Here is a 6,000-nt window from a genome sequence, read left to right on the forward strand (position 1 = left end):
GAATGTTGGGTCAAGGCTATGGATGAAGAAGTTGAGCAGATCGAAAAGAGCAACACTTGGGAATTAGTTCCTAGACCAAAAGATAAGAATGTCATAGGGACAAAACGGATCTTCAGAAATAAGTTGAATGAAAATGGGGAAGTAGTTAGAAACAAGGCAAGACTGGTTTGTAAGGGATATGCTCAGCAAGAAGGAATAGACTTTGAAGAAACTTTTGCTCCTGTTGCTAGACTTGAAGCTATCTGAATATTCCTTGCTCTCTCAAGCTTTCAAAAATTCAAAGTATTTCAAATGGATGTGAAATCAGCTTTTCCGAATGGAGATTTAGAAGAAGAAGTATACATTGAGCAGCCAGATGGGTTTATTCTTGGGAATGATCCAAACCTTGTATGTAGACTGAGAAAGGCTCTCTATGGTCTTAAACAAGCTCCAAGGGCTTGGTACTACCATTTGGACAAATATCTTCATCAACAAGGTTTTTCAAAAGGATCAGCAGATAGCAATCTTTATATAAAAATTGAAAATGACAAGTTGCTAATACTTGTTGTGTATGTAGATGATATTATTTTTGGCAGCAATGAAGAAACTATGAGTCAAAACTTTGCCTCGGTAATGCAGAAAGAATTCGAAATGTCCCTGCTAGGTGAACTGACATACTTTCTTGGATTGCAAATCCAACAGAATAAAGACGGTATCTTCTTGTCTCAAACCAAGTACCTCAAGCAGATTTTGAAGAAGTATGGCATGGAAGATTCAAAACCAGTATGTACTCCCATGGTTACAGGATGCAGTCTTAGTGCGAATGATGAATCGGCTGCAGTTCATAAACCAATATACAGATCTATGATTGGATGTCTACTTTATTTGACAGGTACCCGACCAGACATTATGCATGCAATTGGAATAGTTGGAAGATTTCAGGCAAACCCAAAGGAAACTCATCTTCAGGCAGTAAAGAGAATCTTCAACTATCTTCAAGGAACTCAAAACTTTGGCTTATGGTATCCTAGAGATACAGATCTCACACTTCATGCTTACACAGATGCAGATTGGGCTGGAAGTGTGGATGACAGGAAAAGCACAAGTGGTGGTGCTTTCTTTATGGGTTCCAGATTAGTATCTTGGTTCAGCAAGAAACAAAGTTCGATTGCTTTATCTACAGCTGAAGCAAAATATGTGGCTGCTGCATCTTGTTCCACCCAGCTTCTTTGGATGATGCAGACTTTACAGGATTTCCAAATCACTTGTACTCCACCTATCCCCATCTTATGTGATAATACAAGTGCAATCAGCATTTCAAAGAACCCAGTCATGCATTCAAAAACCAAGCACATACCGATCAAGTATCATTTTCTCAGAGAACAAGTGCTTGAACAAAAGGTCAAGTTGGAATACATTTCTTCTAAGGAACAAGTGGCTGATATATTTACCAAACCATTGCCCAGGGAGACTTTTGAATACCTCAGGCAGAAGCTGGGGGTTGTCGACGCATCATCTTGTTGTTAATTCTCAGATTGGTGCTTGTACGCGAGGTTCTGATGGGGTATACGCGTACAAGGTTCAGGGGGAGCATAATTCATTGTTGGCATTATCATATTACAGAAGGAGGAACATGTTGGGTAAATGAACTATATCTATCCATGGCAATAAAGATGCTGAATTATGTTATATGTAGGCAGTATAGCGCGGTTCCTATTTTATATATAGCCAAAATAGCTCGACTTTCTGTCCTAAAGTCAGAGGGGCAAAATCAGGAGGAGCAAGCTCTCAGGGGGAGAAATAGTTAGGAGAAGCAGATATCCGCCCTTTGCCCTTGATGTCAAAGGGGGAGAGTGCTTTTTGGATGGTGTTGTTGCCATCAAGTCCAAAGGGGGAGATTGTTGGCATTATGGCATTGTGAACATATGTTGAACTTGATGGCAACCCTCTCTTAGATGGTCATTTCTGTTATATACACCATGATGGGGACAAGAAGTGCCAAGAGGAGAGAAGAAAGGCCATATACGCATGTATTAATTTTATCGGAGGTGTTTGGGTGCTTAAAACCCATATATGTATTCATTATCACTATCAGGAGCTATCGGGCTCACTAAAACCCATATATGCATGCATTTATATTATCGGGAGTTGGTTGGGTGCGTAAAACCCATATATATGCATTATATCCCCTTTCGGCAGTTACATGAATAATATAATTGCGACATCGAAGTTTCGGCATATCGGCGCAATGGTGTTTCGGCTGTGTGACCCGGAAGCATATCGCAATGGACCCGATGGTGGCATTAACTTTGGTTTATATTAATATTGCATCCATGCACGTCGGGGGTCCGGCTAAGTGACTTCGTTGAAACCTCCGATTGGGAGCAGACCCGATGAAGGCATTAATCATGGTTTATAAAAATATCGCGTCCGCAGTATATCGGAATACATAAAGGGTCACCCACCCCAATCCTCCGATTGCGAGCGGACCCGATGGTGGCATCAAACATGGCTTATAATATCGCATCCGGCTATGTGACTTTGGTGAAATCCTCCGATTGCGAGCGGACCCGAAGGTGGCATCAAACATGGCTCATAATAATATCGCATCCGGCTATGTGACTTTGGTGAAATCCTTTGATTGCGATAAGAGGGGTCGGACCCGATGAAGGAATTAAAAGCATTTCATATTAAATCGCATCCGCGGTGTTCGCCCATAAGCCTCCCACTTCAAATCGCCGATAGCGATGAAAGGAGCGGATCCAATATATTAATAAAGGCTGGTTAATGGGGCATATCGCATCCGATCCATCTGATCGGACGCCGGGCATGTATTTTTAGCGATGAGGAGCGGACCCGATATATAAATAAAGGCTGATTAATGGGGCATGTCGCATCCGATCCATCGGATCGGACATGAGATGGGTAGGCACCGATAGCAATAAGGATTGGACCCAATATATTATTAGTTTGGATGCATTAAGTTAAAAGCCCGTCTTTTGTGGTTTTGGACCGCTATCATAGTTTTCCCGCTTAAGCCTTCTCTTAAGAGAATTGGTCAAAACAGTTGCGCCTCAGGTTTCGGATCCTCTGGTTTCGATTCATGGTATTATTAAAAGCATGGCTATATAAAGAAAAAGGGGATCCGGTGGCAATGCAGGATAATGAATTGAAGATCTTAAGGGAGAATAGATCAGCATTCTTATGATCTGTCAAGGAGCAATCTACTGAACCGAATTCAAGAAGAATGCGTGCAGGATGGCAGATCCGCATCGCTTCGGGGGTATTGCAGTTCAGTTGAGAGTAGCCAACCGTAGGGAAGTAGCAGTCATTCCTTAACTCTGATATAGTGTCTTCTGTTGATTCGCTAAAGGTCTCTGGGTCCGGATATTGGGTTTGTCTTGTGTCTAGCCTCTAGGTGCTCTATAACATGTATGACCTCTGCATTATGGTATGATTCAGGCATATACAACCTCTGATTAAAAGGTGACCAGATCTGATATTTATTTATAGCTAGTGCATGGGTTGGCGCGTGGGTGATCTGCTGTATAAAGAAAACATGTATTGATCTAAGGTTTGGGTATTTCTGAAGAATCATTTTTACTTTATGATCATTTGATCTTCTTGGATCCAGTTTGAAAATTTATGAAAAGTGGTCCTTGAAAGAAGTAAGGGGGTTGTAGCTCCCTTCTAGGAGAGACTGGAAAACGAGAGAGAGTTGTAGCTCTCTGCAGGTTGCAGCCTGTGTACTGGTAAAGGACTGCACCAGTACAAAATCATTGTAAAAGGAGTTTCTAATTGAAAGAAGATAGAGACTTGCAGCAGGTGGTTTTCTCCCACATTGGGTTTCCACCTTATATCATGGTGTTCATGTGTGTGACTTATGTGTGATGATCTGTTCTATTTTACTGCACCAGTTTACTGTTAATATGGTTGATAATGTTCTAATGCACTCATTAAGGATCAACTAACTGAATCATAAGAAGTTGTGGAAGTAGCATATATGAATCTGAATATGGAAATGAAAAAGCGTTATTAATGTAATAATACTGATTCACCCCCCCCCCTCTCAGTATTATTTCCAACACTAGACCAATTGAAGGGGGAAAATATTTCAACAAGATCGATTTGAAGTCAGGATATCACCAGGTACCAATCAAACCCTCCGATGTGTGGAAGATTGCCTTCAAATCCAAGGAAGGGCATTTTTGAATGGTTAGTTATGCCTTTTAGATTGATGAATGCTCCTGCAACCTTCATGAGGCTAATGGATGACATCTTGTGGCCATTCACCAACTCATTTGTAGTGGTATACTTGGATGATATCCTAATCTTCATCCGTAGTTGGGAAGAGCACCTCCACCACATCCGTCAAGTTCTCCAAGCACTGCGGTAACACAAGTTATGTGCCAATTTGGAGAAATGCATTTTTTGCATGACCCAGGTTCAGTATCTCGGGTACATTATTGATGAATAGGGGGTGCATGTGGATGCAGCCAAGATCCAAGTCATTTGGGATTGGCCATCTCCAACCAATCTAACAGAGCTCCGCAACTTTCTAGGTATTGCCAACTTCTACCGCAGGTTTGTGTTGGGATTTTCTCATATCACTTGGCCCTTGAGTCAAGTCACCAAGGGAGGAGCGAAAGCAAAATTCTTTTGGTTTGAATCTCAACAGAAGGCATTCACAGAGTTGAAAGGTCACCTCTGCATGGCACTAATGCTCGCATTACCAAACTTTCAACAACCATTTGAGGTCGAGACAGATGCCTTTGACTATGCTATTAGGGCAATCCTTACTCGATAGGGGCATCCAATGCCATATCTTAGTGAGACACTTTCAAACACAGCCTGGAAGTATCCCACTTATGATAAAGAGATGTATTCCATTGTGCAAAACTACTAACAATGGAAGCATTACATTTTGGGGAAGGAAACGGTCATCCACACAGACCACTGACCCCTGTAGTTCACACAGACACAAGGGAAGTTACAGAATGATCACCATCAAAAGTGGTCCACATACCTGCAAAAGTTCCATTTCAATATCAAGTATAAGAAGGGCAGCACCAATAATGTCGTAGATTGCCTCATTCGACCACCGATCATGTCATTAACCACCGTGCTCAACTCTTGTGGGCACAATACTTCTGATTGGCCACTTCTCTACAAAAGCGACCTAGAATTCAGCCACACATACCAAACACACTTGGAGGGTCGGCATGTTCTAGATTTTCACCTCCAGGATGCTCTGTTATGCCACCTAGGTCACCTTTGTGTTCCTTCAAGCGAGCGTGCCAAGATGATTTGGGAAGCACACTACAGTCGGGTTTCTGGCCATTTCGAGGTCGAGAAAATGGTGGTAGTACTACAGAAGTATTTCTATTGGACGAATTTTCGACAGGATGTCTAGAAGTACATCAGATCATGCACTTCCTGTGCCATTGCCAAACCGGCCATCAAGAAGCAAGGCCTCTATACCCCGTTGCCTACCCCTAGTTGACCTTGGGAATCCATCTCCATGGATTACATGTCAGGCCTTCCTTCCACTAAGCATGGACACGACTGTGTTTTTATGGTTGTCGACAGGTTCTCGAAGATGGCCATTATGGCAGCCTACAAGAAGAATGTCACAACAGAAGCCACTACTAAACTCTTCTTTGAACAAGTGCGGGTACACTTTGGGATCCCACAGTCTATCATCTCAGATCGGGACAGTAGCCTCCTTAGCACATTTTGGTCTAGTCTCTGGTTGATGCTGGACACCAAACTCACTAAGTCCACAACCTTCCATCCTCAAACTGATGGCCAGACAAAGGTTGTGAATAGGATGATCGTACAAATTCTGTGCATGTACAACTCAAAGCATCCAGGCACATGGGACGAGAGCCTCCCCTATGTTCAACACAGCTACAATCGGGCTCTCCACAGCTTGACTGGCCACAACCCTTTTCAGGTGGGCTTGGGATTCTAGCCATTATGTACCATTGATGTGGCCATGCCATTTGCAGCTACTCATGC

Source organism: Pinus tabuliformis, chromosome J, assembly GCF_031772625.1.
Source record: "Pinus tabuliformis cultivar Carrire ecotype Pingquan chromosome J, CPIR1, whole genome shotgun sequence".
Taxonomy (NCBI): Eukaryota; Viridiplantae; Streptophyta; class Pinopsida; order Pinales; family Pinaceae; genus Pinus; species Pinus tabuliformis.